The 19,290-nt window shown below is 35.2% G+C and overlaps 1 long non-coding RNA gene across 2 annotated transcripts in view; it reads right to left on the bottom strand.

Annotated features, from left to right (window-relative positions):
* The window catches only part of LOC122815676, a 125,308-nt gene that overhangs the window by 31,233 nt on the left and 74,785 nt on the right, over positions 1–19,290 (bottom strand). Inside the window, exons 2-3 of one of the 2 annotated variants that reach the window (XR_006366983.1) lie at positions 7,205–7,298; positions 7,058–7,079 (exon numbers count right to left, since the gene is read on the bottom strand). This is a non-coding gene — a long non-coding RNA (uncharacterized LOC122815676). The remainder of the gene's footprint in view (positions 1–7,057; positions 7,080–7,204; positions 7,299–19,290) is intronic. The other variant, XR_006366984.1, reaches the window with a different exon arrangement.

The following is a 19,290-nucleotide window of genomic DNA, read 5'->3' as shown; positions in this document are numbered from 1 at the left end:
ATTTTTTTGCATTTGTTTTTTCTGTCTCTTTCTGTAATGCCCTCCTCCAACACACACCTGAGCTAAGGTAAGACCCTACTTAATATGGCTCGAAATGTAATATGACTGGTAATCTACAGCAGCCCTCCCCCAACACACACCTGAGCTAAGGTAAGATCCTACTTAAGATGGCTTGGAATGTAATGCCAGTGGTAATCTACAGCAGCCCTCCCCCCAACACACACCTAAGCTCAGGTAAGATCCTACTTAAGATGGCATGGAATGTAATGCCAGTGGTAATCTACAGCAGCCCTCCCCCCGACACACACCTGAGCTCAGGTAAGATCCTACTTAAGATGGCTTGGAATGTAATGCCAGTGGTAATCTACAGCAGCCAATGGCTGCTGTCTGTGTTTTCTGATGTTTACTGCAAAGACTCAATTTACTTAAGCTTTTGTTTTCAGATGCATGAGTTCTATCCAAAAATGAAGTAAGATACTAAAGAAGTGTGGTAAAGATGCAAACAGAATGCATGTTGTTTGACTATTTTCTATTGTTAAAGATCACTGATAATGAAGAAACAGCTATAACGAATTATGTACTCCCACTGTTTTTTTCCATCTACAGCTGTCTGACTGTGATCCTTGCCTTGTTCTTGTTCGTACTTTCTTTTCTTTGTTGCACCTGGATCTACTCCAAGCAAAGAGCATTTAGTTCCTGACGCCTGCTTGTTTTCTCTTATTGTTTTCTTTTCTATTTCCTTCTTCTTACTTCTCATCCTCATTTTTTCTACAGTAGATTCTGCCCACATTAACTTCTTAGTTCAAACAGCTCTACAAATATCACAGGTATAGAAAGAAACACTTGCCTGCCAACACACACACACATACACACACACACACACACACACACACACACACACACACACACATACACACACACACACACACACACACACACACACACACACACACACGCACATGCACACACGCACATACACACACACACACACGGTCTCACACACACACACACACACACACACACACACACACACGGTCTCACACACACACACACACACACACACACACACACACACACACGGTCTCACACACACACACACACACACACACACACACACACACACACACGGTCTCACACACACACACACACACACACACACACACACACACACGGTCACACACACACACAGTTACACACACACACACACGCAAACACACTCGCACGCACACACACAACCAAACACCCACATGCACACATGAAAACAAACACACACACACACTCACAACCACACACCCACAGAAACACAAACACAGACGTACTGAGAACATATGCACACAATTACATTTTTAAAATAAAAACTATTCATTTGCTTGAGCTTAGTTCTCCTTAATCCCCTTATTGTATCTATTGTAAAAAAATTCAGTATGTCACCTTCATCTATCCCCTTTGCTAATCCATTTGTTTCAGACATGGATTTCTATGCTAAATATTTTTTTATATAATCAGCCCAAAGTGAATATGTTCATCTTTATTAATTTATCTATTTATTTTTTAAATAAATCAGCTATGATGTCTCAGTATGCATGAACTGATAAATGTTAAGGTTTTTTTTCCATTTTCTGGCAATTTGGCAAAGAGCAGTCAACAAAAAGGGACTGAACGAATATTCACAGCAAAGGTATTTAGGAGGGGCAATGGCATACATAATGCCATTGTAGGAGGCAGCATTTTAAACTGGTATGTAGCTTTGTAGCTTTGAAGTCATCAGCCTCAAAGAAAAAAATAATATCTCTCTCTCTCTCTCTCTCTCTCTATATATATATATATATATATATATCTATAAACACGCGCACACACACACACATCCAAGCAGACGCACACACACACACACACACACACACACACACACACACACACACACACACACACACACACACACACACACACACACACAAAATGAGCGTGCACACATACATATATACACTAATAACACACACACACACACACACACACACACACACACACACACACAAAATGAGCGTGCACACACATACACACACTAACACACACACACACACACACACACACAAAGACCTCCCCACACACACACACACACACACAAACACATGCGCACACACAAAAGGGGTAAGTTAATTTACCTCACAGCAAATTCAGTAAATTGACTTACTTATAACTGACAAAAAAGTTGATATTAATCCACTGATGTGACAGGTCACATCCCCTGCTACTTAAATATACCAGTGCCAACATCACACAACATCAGGCAAAGGACAAACTCCCCAACCCCAACATAAGTGATCTTGCCCCACTGTTTACCATATGATTTAGGCAGGAAAGCTGATGACTAAAATAACAATTGATATTCATTAACATATCCATATATTATTTAAAACACCACTTGATCAAACAGTCTTGGAAGAGCAATAAATGGCAATTCTGTTATTGCTCAAATGATTATCTGCCTGTTTGTTAACTGAAGCATTTTATTTTCCATACTATGCCAAACCAGCAAAATAGAATGCATCTAAAATTTTTTGAACAATTCGCTGTTACTCTGCTTAAAAGAACACAAAGTTGTTTGCCATTATGCTGTTTCTTTTAGAAGGTTCCATTTAATTTCCGTCCTTATTGTATCTCGTTATTGTTGATTTACTAGGTAATGCTTCCTTAGTTAATACAGAAATGCAGGAGTTACTTTTCACCTTTGGCTGCAAAAAAAAAAAAAAAAGTCTGTGCAGTTGGAGACGTATCAGTTCTCGTCTGTAATGCAAAAAAAAAAAAAAGTGTTGCATGCCAGAAGATTTCCTATAAAAGCTCTAGTGAAGGTGCTATTAATAATGGTGCTATGAAAATCATTTGCTTATTATTTGTTTTTGATTTACTAGCTTGACAAGTATTAAACTGTACTCAGGGAGTTTTGCATTATTCATTCTAATGTGACAGTGAGAATCCAAGTTAGAAATTAAGAAGCATAATGTGATGTCTGTTTCTTGTCATGCACTCATTTTTATATAGATAAATATAAAAGTAATGGACTGAAAACAAAATGTTTTCTTTATATACGAAGCCACTACCTTTCCTTAGCATACATTATTATATAAAGTCAAGATATGTGAATGCTGACAAGACGATATGAAACAGATCTATGTTTACATATTTTTCTTCATGTTTATAAAGAGCAACTTAATGAGTTTTGTATCTATTCCCAGTTGAGCAATATAAGCATATTTGAGCATCTGATTCCTATATACTACATTTCAAGTTAAGCACAATACCTCATTTGAGTGATAACTGGATAGATACTGAGGGTTTTTTAAGGCTTCCCTAAGAACTGATTGTGTCCATAGCCTGGCAAGAAAGATGAACAGCATAGTGATAAACATTTTTAACATACAAAATTATTGCCGGTGTGTTTTTTAAGTGTGTGACGACAGTGTTTTATGTCTTTAGGGGGATTTTTCCCCTTCTTTGGGTTGGTGCAACCATGTAGTTGATATATATATATAAGGGGGTGTGGGTGGCTTGATCCCCACATTGTAGGGTTCAGGGGGGTTGACATCTACAAAAAAACTAGAAAAAAAGAAGTTTTTCACCCTTCTTAACTTCATAGGTTCATAGGTTCATAGGTTCATACTAGGCTATCTGCCCGAGGGCATTTACAAGCCTAGCCCATAGTTTTGTGGCTTACACCACCCATTTAGTATGGGGAACTATACCCATTATTTTGCTGTGCCTCTGTTGAGCAGTGACACTGAGGTAATCCCTGGGGTATATCTGCGATCTCCCATCCATTGGTCAAGATTTCTCTTGAACAAGGCCAGCGAGGTGCTCTGCCTCACATATACCGGGATTTTATTCCACAGCATAGGGAGTCTTTGGGTGATGAATCTATCCCTCCAGCACGTCCTATTAATAGCCATGTCGAGGTTTAAGTCTCCCGCCCTTGTGGCTCTGACGGATCTAGATTTTTTGAGGTGAAGCATATTCATCAAATCTGGGTTTGACATGGCCTTGTATGTTAGGCAAAGGTCACCTCTGAGCAAGCGGTAAGCGACTGAATAGAGCTGGAGTTCTTTCAGTCGGGCAGCATAGGACAGATGTTTGAGACCCTTTATCCTTTTGGTGAGGAACTTTTGTGGCCTCTCCAGCTGCTGCAAGTGTCGGTGTGGCCTCTCCAGCTGCTGCAAGTGTCGGAGCTGCTGTTCTTTCTTTTGAAAAGTCAGATTTCAGGAAGCTGACATTTTATAGTAGAATCATATTTTAATTTTTTGGATATTTTGATGAAGCAGGTTAAGTAATACTAAAAAGTGTTGCATACTGTGGTGAGACATATAACTAATAGTGGGAGGTTATATGGAGTGGTTTGTCCATTAACAACGCTTACTACTGCTTACTAATGTCATCTGTATAGGAGTAGGTTGAAAGGGAAAATATGTTGCACACAATGCAAAAGTCACAGGTTAATTACTGCACACATTATACAGGATAAAGTATCTTCCAATGACACAATACAAAAAGGTAAATACCTTCTTAGAAATGTCACCGTCTCCAACGAGATTATGTCCAAAAAAGACGAGATATTATAAATGATTGATAGGAGGAATGTGGTGAAGCAGTTTAGCTTTGAAATTGTGGAAATGTTGTAAATACAGATCCTGATACCAAAAGACTTGTTCTCAGTGTAAATGATACTTGCACTGAGAGCAGATGTTTCAGAATCTTTTCACTGTAGTAAGCCTGATTATAGATAGGCCTTATAGCAAAGTAAGTCAGTTACACTTAGAGCAGGTCTTTCAGAATCAGGCCATACTTATACTGAGAGCAACTCTTTTGGAATCTGGCCCATAGATAACAGACTAAAAAATATCCAATTTAAATGCTGTAGGAATGTTTAAGATTAGTACCAACATAATGTAAATTCAGCCTCTGTAAACAGTTGATTAGTTGGAAGACAAAATACATTCTTTTTTAGTAGATATAGAAAAAACTATCGACATTTTAGGTGTAATTTTTTTTTTTAAATATGCACTCTGTAAGTGCAGCAGTTGATCTGATGCAAATTCCTTTGGTTTTATTTTTTTCTATTTCAAAGGTTTTACAATAGTTCTGATTAGATGGTTCACAGAGGGCTCTCAGTTTGCAGGAGCTGACAACTTTATAGTGAGGTATTATATATGCAGAACTGGATAACAACATGCCACAAAGAAATACTTGTCAAAAGTATTAGTCTTTCACACAAATATTGCACTGAATGAAACTATATTTCATTTTAACAAGTGACTTATATGCAGAAACATTACACAGGACAAACAGGCTGTTTACATTAAATACAAAGTTATATGATATTCTTCTCAGTAACTGACAGTGAGACCTGGAATATGGGATTGCCATGTTCAATGTTAAAGTATTTCATTTACACTATTGCTATATTGCCTAATTCTGACTTAAACCTGATTAAGAAAGCTGTCTTTGACCATAGTGATTTTCCATTTTATCATTTTGTAAACAATAGTTTGTTAGGGCTGGCACTTAATTATTCTTTACTTATTAAAACCTAAAATTGGTTGTGACAGTATATCCATTACTAATTGTTTTACTTAGGTTCACTTTGTCAAGGTTGCTGTAAAATGTTTCTGTCAAAATTCTGAATAAGTGTGTTATTCAACCTCTGAAATGATTCAATGGAGAGCAACATGCATGTTGTGATTTGTTGTCTGTAAATATGATATAAAACATATACTAGAAAAGATGGGGACAGATAAAATGACTCCAGTGCATGGAACATATATTCAGGCCATTATCACGTTTAACTCTGTGCATTCAAAATTACTTTTCTATTTTACATAAAGCAATTAATGAGTCAGAAAAGTGTCAATGACACCAGTATACCAATTTGTTGTGCAATACAGACTTTTAATAGTGTGTGTGTGTGTGTGTGTGTGTGTGTGTGTGTGTGTGTGTGTGTGTGTGTGTGTGCGTGTGTGTGTGTGTGTGTGTGTGGTATACATATATATATATATATATATATATATATATATATATGGGTTTACTGCTTTACATTAAAAATACACTTCTTCAAAATAGAGCAGTAGACCCTACACTTCAGCGAAAGTCCACTTAAACGAAAGTGCACTTTCTCTGAAGTCTAGTTTCCTGGGCTACCCAAAAAAAAACACTAAAACATGTTTTTGCAGGGGGGGCTGTGCCCCCCACACCCCCCATACTTAAATATACGAACTCTGAGATCACACTACAATGGAGAAAAGGGAATATTCCCATTCCCTGCTGTAGTGTGACTGCCAAAGTCAATGTTGAAAGTTTCACTACTTCAAACAAGTGGACTCAGTGAAGTGGGGTTCAAAGTAATGAACCTTCAAACATATTGATGGATCACATACATATGCACACACACACACACACACACACACACACACACATATATATATATATATATATATATATATATATATATATACAGTTATTTGCTCACTTATGCAAAACACATAGCTCCTGTCCTTTTGTTTGATAATTGCCCAGGGATTTGTAAATGTCTAACCATGACACTAAAGAATATGCATTTTAAATATGGCAATAAAAACACTATTTATTCAAAAGTTCCATAAATCATTAATAGTTTTAACTTACTAATGATAGGAATTGTTATGAATGTAATATTAATTATTGGTGGACTTACAATTCACCTGAAACAGACAGACATTTCATGTCTTGATGTATATACCGAATAATATCATGGCATAAATAGATCTAGCTTTGAAATTTGCATAAAGCGTCAATCGCACATTCTGCACCCAGAAATAAGTGCAAGCGATTTATATTTAAATTATTATGCAAAAAAATAAGATTTTATATGGTCTGATATACTAAATAAAAGCTGTGAAACTTCTAATCTGAAAAAAAAAGTCTGTGAATGTTTCTGCAAACCAGAAACAGCTGTTACCCCAATATATCCAGACGTGAGAGACTTGTTTTCTTTAAAAGTGTGATTTTATTTTTAAATAATTTTTTTTTCCCTTACCTCCATCAAATGTCTTCAGTGGCTGTGAAAATAATAAAAGTCTGGTGTCAGTAAAACATTTTTACAGCATATTAAAAAGTAGAGCAATAAACACAAATGCTGCATCACAAGGACACAATTGACATGCTTAAAATGTTTAATTCTTACCTTTGGGTCTGTTTCCTAATTCTCTACCAATTATATTTGTCTTTTGGTGTACCATGATTCTTGTTCTGCCCTGTGCTGCTTCTGAAAGACACACCTGATAAGTTGTAATATTATCTACAGTATTCTGTGCTCCTAAGAAGCACCATTATCTGCAAAAATAATCATGTTTCCCACCCTTGTTTTTACTCACAACAGATATGTGTGTAATTTAATTAGAACTATTTTATTCCATGAATAATGGATGAGAAAGTATGCATTAAAGACTAAAATCTGACTAGGTACTTTTAGGCAGACTTCACAATAATCTATCTGTGGGAGTGCATTAAGATATGAAGCACCCATATTTACCGTTGACAGTGGTACTACAAAATTCACAAGAACTTGATTGACTACGCATTAACCACTTCTGTTACTATATACAGCATGAAAAAATATTTTTGTCACATCCATACATAAATCACATAACCGATCGAAGGAATGCAAATGTCTGATATTTGGTTTTATCATTGAAAATGTCTGCTTGGGAAAGAAACTTTTTATGCTTTTCTCTTTATCCAGAGTTGCCCACATTACTGAACAGTAGAATGAGCCAAAGATAAATACATCTTATCTGTTTCCTGGGGTTTTTAATTCCTAAATACTGCTTAGGCAAAACCAGGTTACTCCATATCACAAAGCCGTTTCCCTTTGCCAGCAAGTACATTATTATCCCCTCTGTGCATGCTTTAAATAATGCTAGAGTAGCAATCACTGCATTATTAACCCCTCTGTGCATGCTTTAAATAACGCTAGAGTAGCAATCACTGCAGGGAAAAAAGTAATTATTACTTTTCCTTGTTTTCATTTTTTTTCTACATCTGAAAAATGAAATCCATGTAAAAATGATGCAAAGTGTTTGCAGCTATATTTTAAACTATGTACTTCTGCCTGTAGTCAAATGGAGCACTACACTTCATCACATGGCTATCAACACACAAAACATCATATAATATAGATTTTGTGTGTGTGTGTGTGTGTGTGTGTGTGTGTGTGTGTGCGTGCGTGCGTGTGTGTGTGTGTGTGTGTGTGTGTGTGTGTGTGTGTGTGTGTGTGTGTACATGTGTGCGTTGTTGATGTCAGAAAGTTGATTTGTTGTAGACACTGTACTTCGCTTTTGATAACAGGGCTCATACAACAGGGAAACAATGAAATGTTTTTTTTTATATGAGTGTGTGTGCAACTTCAAAGTTAATTTAAGAAGAGCTTGATGCTATGGTGGCAGAGCTACACAATAATGGAAGCAAGTAGTTTACCCTACTGAAAAACATATGTTTTAGTTTTTTTGTTTTTTATAGTCATGTTTGGCTCAACAATTATGTATAGGTTATATTTAGTTTTCATTTTTCACATCTCTACTAAGAGAGATATGATTAACCATAGCAAGCCCTAATCAAATCACTAAGCATCATTTATGTATCTTAGTCAGCTGCGTCCATTACTATAGCCCTAATCTCTTCCAACTCTGATCTTAACAAACTCATCAGTTTTATTCCTCACCCTCTCACATTCCTTTCTTTCTCCTACTCACAAAACTACTGCTCCTAAAAAAATTATCAAGCTGTACGTATGTGTATTTTCTGTATTTTATAAGTACAGTGCTGATTTCACAGAGCTCTTTTAAATATAAATAAGCCCTCAACTGTATATAATAATTTTCTATAATGCACAATATATGCCTGACATATTTTGAGCTCAGGAGTAAACTAGGAGAGAGTTCATTCTGTGTTTTGTGTCAGTGACTGTCATGAGATTATGGATTCTCTTCTCTAGTTTGATCACCAGACCAAAGATTGACATCCAGAACAGGACATGCCTTTTTCAGAATTGGGCTATATTGAAAAGATCTCATATAGCTTAGTATGAGAAAGAAATCAATTAAATCTACGCTAGGAAATAGTTTCTGCTGTTTCTTGTTAAGTATCATCTGGTCAAATTTACAACTAAGTGAAATAAACCTGCCAAAGCTTGATCACACAACTCTGCAGATAACAATAAAGCCAACAAATACTTTGATTTACTGCCAGCTCATAAATGGAAACTATGCTATCAGAGATTTCTTATAGAAATACCATTTGTGAACATACAGAGTATGGGTTAATACTTGGTGAGTCAAATCCTCGTACAGTGCATAAAAGACTACCTGAAATAAAAGAGGAGACATAAACATTTGATTCTACCAGTTAGTTCTGCATTAATAGTCTCTGGTATATGTGAAGCATATCATTAACCAAGATTATACACTGTTTTCTGTTCTCATACAACTTGGCCACATGCAATATAGTGATAGTGCAAACAGCAGAAACGAAGAGGAACCGTGCATGTGATAAAAATGCATTTTTTTGGTGGTAAGTCCCCTGTATGCCCCATGGGCTTATATATACCAACAGCACAGTCATATAAATATAGGTTAGAGGAAACAATCCATACTGTGATACCACTGGTGAAAGACAAATAGATATTGCACATGCAGTGTTTTTTTATGGATAATGGAGAATGAAGACTACAATATCAGTGAGTTTAGAACGATGAGTTGAATGCTAATCCATTTAGAACTACTTGACTGGCACGTTTTCCATTTTCTTCATTTTAGGAAATTGACTTCCAATGTCTTTTTAGTTACTTTTATACATTTCTTCATTTGTATTGAATCATTTGATGATACATTTTACACACACACACACACACACACACACACACACACACACACACACACACACACACACACACACACACACACCTACACACACACCCACAGACACACACACACACACCCACACACCCACACACCCACACATGTTAAAAAGAACTGCACATTCTGCAAAATGTTGCTATGTATTGCAAAAGGTTAAACTAATAACCTCGAAATTAAATGTTGACATCAGTGGCAAAAAAGGCAGGGGGTGTCTTGAATGGGTGTCATTACAGCTACCAATCACATACCTCTGGTGGGCAGCTATAAATGCTTTCCAAATGTAAAGCAGTTTATTGTGATAAAAAGGTACAGTGTTTAGGTCTGTGTATTCAGTGAAGTGCTTACAGTGTAGTAGGTCACTGGTCTTCAGGGGATTTCCCATGATGTTCCCATGAACACAATTGGAATTCTAAGTACTGCCCACATATTCTACATTATCTGCAACAGGAAACTGAATGTTATCTCCCATAGCTGTATAATTCATTTAACATCTCTTTGTTTACATGTGGTTTGCCTGCACCCCCACTGTTCAGAGCTATGCGATATAGAAATGAAATCAGCAGGAAATAATATTTCTGCATGTACTGTGTGTGTGGATGTCATTGTACAGCTTTGCTATGATCTAGTAAGAAAATTAAATTATCAGTGATTGATTTTCCTGGATTTCTTTCATCACATGGTGTTACACAGCATACCATGCCTGCAGTCCCTGTAGTCCCTTGAAAATAATTTAATATATTTTTAAAATTATCTATATTTTCCATTTTCCTGCATTATATCTGTCATGAAACTTTTATGTTTCTCATGCAAAAGGAAAAAAAAATAATGACCTGGCCAAAATATTATTCCCCTGGAAGAAAGTAAAAGTAATAATTCAAAATAAAGTAAATGGAAGGAATTATAACTTGTGTGATATGGGGTTGTCATAATTGTTAAGGATTTTACCTTTCCTGGTACAAGCGGCAGTGTTTGATTCTGATCTCTGGTTATTGGGTAGGCTTCTAATAGTCTGTAGACTGAAGCCTAGTATTTGTCTATGATCACACTTGGGAACCTGATTTCCAGACTTATGTCTTTGCCAGTCATCACACAACTTATTTCCTGATGTAGAAGTACAGATAGTTTAAAGGTTCCTAGATTAGTACTAGGCTAACCATCCTTGCAGGACATTTTAAGACTAGCCAATTACCCCACATGAGAATCAAACTCTGTCTTTAAGGTAAACACCTTAATTATTATGTCAACCTCCCACCTCCTCATGTACTATACTACATTCTTGGGATGCTGTTAAATAGCCTTAACATATGTACAGTGGATGAAAAATGAGGTTCAATAGTAAATGGAAAAGCCATGTTATTTAACACATGCCCTAACTATGTATTGCAAGTAATTACATATCTAACATTGAATCCCCATTATACACACATGCATGCATGCTTGAGCACAGGCACAGAGGCATACTCAATCCATTTTGATATTTATTTAATGTTATTTCATTTTATTTTTTAACTGTTTCATTTTTATTCTTGCAAATATTACAACATTTTTCAGCAGTACTATTTCACATAGACATTTTCACATATGGTGACCTTTTTACTTGGTTTCCATAATTATACAGCATATTTACCAATATGAGTGTAACACAAATACCCAATTTCCTCTTTACTACAAAAGAACAGAATTTATTTACATTTCTACTAATTCTCACTTCATGCATAAACACAACACCCCCTCCCATAGTTTGGGCTGTGTCATTTCTTCCCAATGTCCTTTCCAATGTCTCCTTGCCTATTGACTTTCAGAAGGTTTCCTCCATTTGAGCACAGTAAGTTTTCTCTCTGGCATTCTCTGTAGCTATATTTAGCCTGACATTCCTACTCCACTGCAACTAAAATATCAACAGTTGCATCACAAGCTCACTTTGCTTCTTTGCTTCAATGGTCTTCTCAACATCTAACTCCCCCTCCTTAAATCTCTCATAGGTCTCTCACCTTTATAATGCCTTTTTTCTAATTGATTACCAGCCTGCTTTCATCTTATCATAGCTCCCTAATACTTCTGTCCCATTCATCTAAAAATCTCAGTTGATACCCTATCTTATAGCAACCATCATGTATATTGTGCAGTGCCTTAATCTTTCTACCCCTTCCACACTTTTCCCAGGCAGCACATTTCAAGTTCTCATTTTCTGTGCCTCTTAACTGTTCCATACTATTTATAGCAGTCACAGATCACCTGAAATCTGTTATGCTTCTCCCGTCAGCTTTCTTGTGGGCCCTATGTCTATCCTTTGTAATCCTTTATATTTTGCTTTGCCACACAAAACTGTCACAAACTAGTTAGATATTTCATATAATCTAGTGTTGTGGGCTAACTTGTATGTGCCATCTAAAATAAAACACATGCAGAAGTATTACTGTGCAAACCCTCAAGTGTGGAAAATCTAGCTGACCATGCATCAAACATTTTTTCATATCTTTGCCTTAGACCAACACAGTTCTGATCTCTGATCATAGCTACCTTTTATAAACTTTGAACCTCACCAAGTACAAATACCCCATCTTTTCAAAGAGCACAAAACAGATTTCCAGCATTTTAGCCCTACCTATAATCACTTTTGACTTTTGGAGGTGGGAATGAAGCTCTAAAGTATGACCAAAACTACCAAACATTGCCAATGTCTAGAAGCTGAAATGTTGTATGGTCAGGCAATGGAATGCCTTCAGAGGAATAAATTTCCAAGAGTTCAATGCAGTTAATATATACAAGTCTTCAATCACATAACACCTAACAGTTGCAAATTAATTAGTCCTTTAAAGAGACACACCATATTATCACAAAAGCATGATCGCAAATTCATGTATTAAAACTAATCTGTGATTGAAGACTTGTGTATATTAACTACATTGTAGTCTTAAAAATGTATTCTGAAGGCATTCCAGCCAAGGTACAGGAATGCTATTAAACTTTTGCAGTTTGCTGTCAGTTCCGTTGTGTTTTTTTTTTTTTTTTTGAATTATTTGGTTTTGTGACTGCAATATTATGCAATGATCAGCAAACAAATAAATACAACTGCTTTTCCCAGCATTATCCTGCCTCATCCAACTTTCCCTTACTCCTATACAAAGCATTCGGTAAGTATTAAAAACAATATTTGTAATAATGGATAGCCCAGGGGAGTGGGACTCTACTTTCCAATGCTATTTTTCTGCAAATCAACTATTTATATATATACCCAGAACTCTGGAGCTCTGTAAAGGGCTTTTACTCTCTTCAGCCACATATCATCTCCAATGGACTCTGTTAGAGTAACTAGTATAAAGTCACACTAGACACACCCAAAGGCCTTCTGAATGTCCATTAACACAATTAATACCTTTCCTGGGACATTTTCCTCAGTCCATCCAACAAAATCTATAAGAGTAAGCGAGTGATCTATGGACGATCTGTCTTTAATAAAACCCACTTGTTCATCCCCTACATGTCTTGAAAAGACTTTTTGCAGATTTAGTTTCAACATGCAAACAAAACTTTGGTGATTGAACTGCACAGAGATGCAAGGTGATAGTTTTTAACATCAGTGTTTTTCCATTTCTGGATATATATTACTATTGTTGTGGCTTCTTCCATAGATTTGGTTAACTTCCCTTCCTGTATAATGTCATTGAACAAATCTGTCATTGCACTGAACATCTGAAAACCTACTCTTTTAAATAAATCCAAATGTCTACTTGCCTCAATCACCTCCACCTTTCCTATCTGTAAATGTATTATCTATCCTATCAGCACCTTAATCTCTCTCTCTCTCTCTTTCTGCTTTGACCTATCATCTTGCCCTCTTTTCACCAGTTATGCTGTTATCTTTAACTCTTTTTTTTCAACCTATCCTGTTGCAACTTGCTCCTCCCTATTTATATCATGAGCTTCTAACTCTCCTTGTTTAATGCAATGCAACTTCCTAAGCTTGTCCTCTAGAGTCATTACCCTTTGTTTTCTGTAGCCCTAATGTTATCCTTCCAGTTCAGTCCATCCCATTCAAAAATTTTCAGTATGCCGTTGCTACTTTTATTTAACTATACCTTCTCTAGTACCACACCCTGTGTCCATATAATGTCAACTCTCCTCATCTGGCATGTTTTGTTTAATTTCATTGTTTATGTTAATGGAATTTTTCAGTAGAGTAATATCATTTTTTTATCATATGCACCCCAAGGCTTAGAGATATAAGGTTGTGTAATAGTTGTCTAACTGTATGTCTACTTATCAATCTGTCTATATATCTATATATCTATATTTATATATATATATAGGACTGAAGATGTCCTGTAACATTTGGGATGGAAGCACTTAACAGAGGCACTTTGTGTTTATGAAGTTGTAATAAAGGAAATTTGGACTGCAGCTTGGGTTGACATGTTTGTCCTTGCTGGTTATGTTGTGTACTATATTTTACAAATCTTGCTTCTGTACCTTGACATTTATATGTCTGAACAACCTTTCCCTTTCCACTTGCATAAATGTCTTCTGTTCATTGCTTTTCCTACATGTCTTACAGCTGCAGTTTTGGGGGAGTTTACTTTCTGGTTTGCACCTACATAGCTCCAGCTGTAGGAGGAGTAGTGGTTTTATATCATTAGGGTACATGCTCATTATGGGGGTGTGGCATAGATGAGGGGGTGTGAGTATGCTGTAGTAAGGAAAGGAGGGTGTGTCTGTATGACATGGTACACTAAGACATGTTACTCTTTGTACTGCCCATCTTTGTTAGTGGTGCATTAAAGAGGGGCAGGAGATGCAATATTTATTTATTGATTGACTTATCTATTTATCTATTTAATTATTTATTTTTTTGGATCTCTTGTGTCAGTCTTGCAACTGTGACACCTTTTACAGTACCTCTTGTGTGCATCATAGAGGATAGCTATGAATGCTGTTGGCCTTTAATAAATATCTTCCAAGAAACTCATGACTATTTGTTGTGCTCTTTTTTCATAGTAAGGAAAATTATTTTGAAGTGTGATAATGTGACATAAATAAAGTCAAATAGCTTTTTCATACAGTGGTATTATATTTTGAGATCAAGCAAACTGATGTAATTATTTTTATGTATTAGGTCACTGAATATTTAGAAAGTGATTCTATACTAGCTTGTCTGGTAAAGCATATTGCCAAGTCTGCTAGAATATATATACCTTCTTAATTGCTTTAAATATCACTGAAAGTGCGACAACATCAATCTCATTCTGTTTGGACTCCAATATTTCATAATTTCATAATTAGGTACATTGCCTCTTAACATAAACGTTTATTATTAATTAATGCCATGCATAAAGGGGATTATTTCCCAACATTATTTTCAAAAAACACTGTGATAAGGTTAGCACCATCTTGGAAATACACCCTTCTGGCAATGTTTCATGGTCATTCCTGCTACAGCACAATCATGTCTGGTAAGTGGATAGGTGTGTTCAGGAGTTACCTAAAGTAGACACCTTTGTGTGTGTGTGTGTGTGTGTGTGTGTGTGTGTGTGTGTGTGTGTGTGTGTGTGTGTGTGTGTGTGTCTTAAATGCTTTCAGGTTTTTTCTTTCTTTCTTTCTTTCTTTCTTTTTCTTTCAAAACTTTGAAACAGACACATAAAATGTGCAGTTTCTTTTCTTGCAATGGTGAAATGGACAGAAAATGAACAATAGTTATAAACAGTTATAAATAGGAATCTGGTGTTTTTTGACATCCTGGCTGTTTACTGGAATCCATATTGGTTTCAGGAGGTGTTGTTGGTTTATATATATATATATATATATATATATATATATATATATATATATATAAAATATACTGAGAAAGGCAAGGACAGCAAAACAAAAAGTAGCCAGCCAAGAGAATTTGATCATTTCAGAAGACTGACAACATCAGACCTTGGAACACAAAAATACTACAGCATTGCAAAGTAGGAATATTAAAGGTGTTGTAATTAATAAAATATTAGTCCATTCTACAATGGAAAAAAAAAAACAGTATAAGTGCATGTGTTTACTGATAGCGCCAAACATACACACACACACACACACACACACACACACACACACACACACACACACACACACACACACACACACACACAAAGATAAGTATAAATAAATACTACTTCCACCATTAATCTTAATTTTTATGCTACACTAACCTTATAGTAAGACCCAAATTCTTGTAAGAAGAACACAGTGGGTGATACATGTAAGCCCCAAATTCTTGTAAGAGGGACACAGTGGGTAATACATGTAAGGCCCAAATTCTTGTAAGAAGGACACAGAGGTTAATAAATGAAACTGGCAAGGTAGTCTTGCACTGTTACTGTCAAAGTACTAGAATGTAGCAGTCTAAACTGTAGCCAGGACTCCAGCCATCTGTGTTCCAAATCTACTTTTTTCTCATTCTATTTTATTAAGCTGACCAGTACTCTAGGAAAGGATTTACCATCTATTGTTATTTGATACCCAGGAGAAATGTTGATGGAAAGTCATTTTGATATTTGTAGTAAAAATAACTTATGTTATAAAACTATCTAGGGCCAGTTTCCGTAATATGTCAGCTATTTGGTTTGTTGCCCATGTTCATAGAATGAGAAGATATGTTAAGATGCAGAGAAAAAAAAAATATCTGAATTGTCAGTGACAGCATAGTCTTCATGCTTTATTTCATAGTAGCTAAAATGCAATAGGATACTGAATTTTGACAGACATATTTATTTTAGACTATAACATGTCACAGGAAGTTTAGTGAAATTTGTTGTTTATGTACTTAAACATTTCAAAAGTATGCCCAAACTATGCTGATTTAACATTTGAAAGAATTAACTAAGCAAACTGATGCAAGACAGCTGCATATCATAATGTATGCAAAACCTCAGGAAGTTAGACTTTTGCACTTAAGATCATAACATGTTAATGCAGGAAATAAAAGTGGTTGAATTACTTTGCTAATGGTGGACTTGCCCCACACCTATCTTGTAGTAATATCTGTAAGTATGCGTCAAATAATCTTTCCTTATAGGGCAACGTATTTTTGTTTCCTTTTCAATCCATGGCTCATAAACATTTTGTTATAGCATAGTATAAAATAATTAAAATAAGAAATGTCTCTGTGTCATACACAGCAAACCATGTTAGAAGTTTTTCTGTTTTTATTGACTTAGAATAATCAACTGCATTTGTGCATTTCTTATGAAAAATAGTAATATCTTTCTGTACACTAATATCTTGCAGTATTCTTTAGGGAATTTAGTTGCTGGCTAATCTGAGCAGTATATTGCTAAAGGTATACTATCATCCTACTTTCATCTCTCATATAACACATGTAAAAACTATTGCTACATAAATGCATTAGACTTAAAACTTACAAAGTATTACAAAATGGTGCAATTCTTTCACTCTTCAGCATTTATTCATTTTCTTGTATAAATATACTATGCTATTATTTTATGTATAATAAACTTCATATTCTTTTATTAACTCATTATTACTACATTCAAATGTAATGTAGTATGTGCACTTTCTATGTGTCTTTCTATCAATTCTCTACTGTACTTTTCTACTACTATTTTTAATGTATTTTTATACCTGGGTTGTACCTGAAAAGGGTGAGACGACCAACTCATTTAGCTGGTTATCAAATTGTAAATTAAAATCATGCGTTTTTTCTGTTTATGCCAAATATAAGAAGAGTATTATTTTTACAATCAGCCATTTCAGTCAGCATATATGTTCATTTCGTTCTATACTTTTTTCCCACCCTCAGTTTTTCAATTTTAATATTGTACAAACCATCTTAATGCTAACATATTTAGTGCAACTTCCTTTTTTAATGGTTGTTCTTAACTATTTGAATGAGACCAAATAAAGAATCAGGCTATGATTGTAGATAAGGACCATTTGGCCTACATACATGGCCCATTTTCAGCCTATCAGATTGTGGACATATTCTGCATAATTGCCTCCTCTTCTCTCACCGCTTTCAAAAATTGCACATTGACAGTAACATGTACTTTTTATATTTTTCCCCAATTTTCATAAAGCAAATCATGTCAGGAAGCTTGACTGATCTGTCTGTAAACATCAATTTCTCTATCTGTAAAGATTATTTTACATTACCTGTGAATCTTTCACAGTTGTCAGTGTACTACATTATATAGTTGCTGTACATCCAGTTATGTCAAAGATGATACCACTCTTGGACTTTCATGATATTTTTATTGCTACTTATATTTTTCATACATATTACTAGACTGCTTTCTTCTGCCCAGAGTATAGATACTAATTTATTTTAGTATTCTTTTAGGGATTGTTATTCATATGCCAACCCATGTTTTCTACATTAGTTTAAAATCAGTGTCCCTGTCTACGCCATTCCAGGAATGTTATCACTTGAACTATACAATGTTGTCCACATGAGGTCTAATCAATTGGTGATACAGAGAGACAGATATGTTTTATTATTTTCTGTCTGAGGTACCTTCATATACATTCTATAGTCATACCTGATTAGTACTTTTTAATAAACATACTTAGAGTTAATACAGTTTTTTGCAAGTGGCTCCAATCTCTTTAACCCTTTTGTTTTTGCTGTTGCTTCCTTGCCCTTATTATATTAAACACTTTGTTTTTTGATTTACCCAATGTATTACTTGTAACTTTTTTTTACTGAATTAAAAATACCAGGCATTTAGCTCTTCACTATTTACTAACAATGAAATATATGGCACAAACTTCAAAACCTTGTAAAAACTAAGGATTTCCGAAATTAATCTAAACAGATTTTTAAGCTAATACATACACTTTCCTAAGTTTATTATCTTAGGAAAAGATAATAAATTTGGTATATACTGCCTTGGAAACTTTAAAACTTCATTAATGTTTCAAGTGAAAATATTCAAAATGGAAACTAGGAAATAGATAGAATCCTGATAGAGAATTTGTTTAAAAATGAAGATTAATATTTTTAAGTAAACTTGAAAGAAGATACATGGATGAACACATGAGAAGGTATTTCTGAAGGTACCTTACCTTGGAATAATACAGATTTGATGTGTCAGTGGCCAAATATGGATATTGCTGGATTCTAGGCCTTTATTATACTCTGATCTATGTCATGAGATGCCCATTCATTTGCATATCATAGGATATTGGGATTACAACATGGGAAAAAAATTGCTAACAATGGTATGTAAAACAAATTTTAAAATCTATCATTCATACCCTAAGATATAACAGATAATGTGTTAGCCTGCTGTGTGCCACAATGACTGGTGTATTTAGAGTTAGGTGGGAAATGACGAAAATGTCCTGCCATAAGAATGTATGA

This window comes from Protopterus annectens, chromosome 11.part0 (assembly GCF_019279795.1).
Source record: "Protopterus annectens isolate FY-2018-M chromosome 11.part0, PAN1.0, whole genome shotgun sequence".
In the NCBI taxonomy this organism is placed as follows: domain Eukaryota; kingdom Metazoa; phylum Chordata; order Ceratodontiformes; family Protopteridae; genus Protopterus; species Protopterus annectens.
This window is presented reverse-complemented; position numbering and strand designations above follow the sequence as displayed.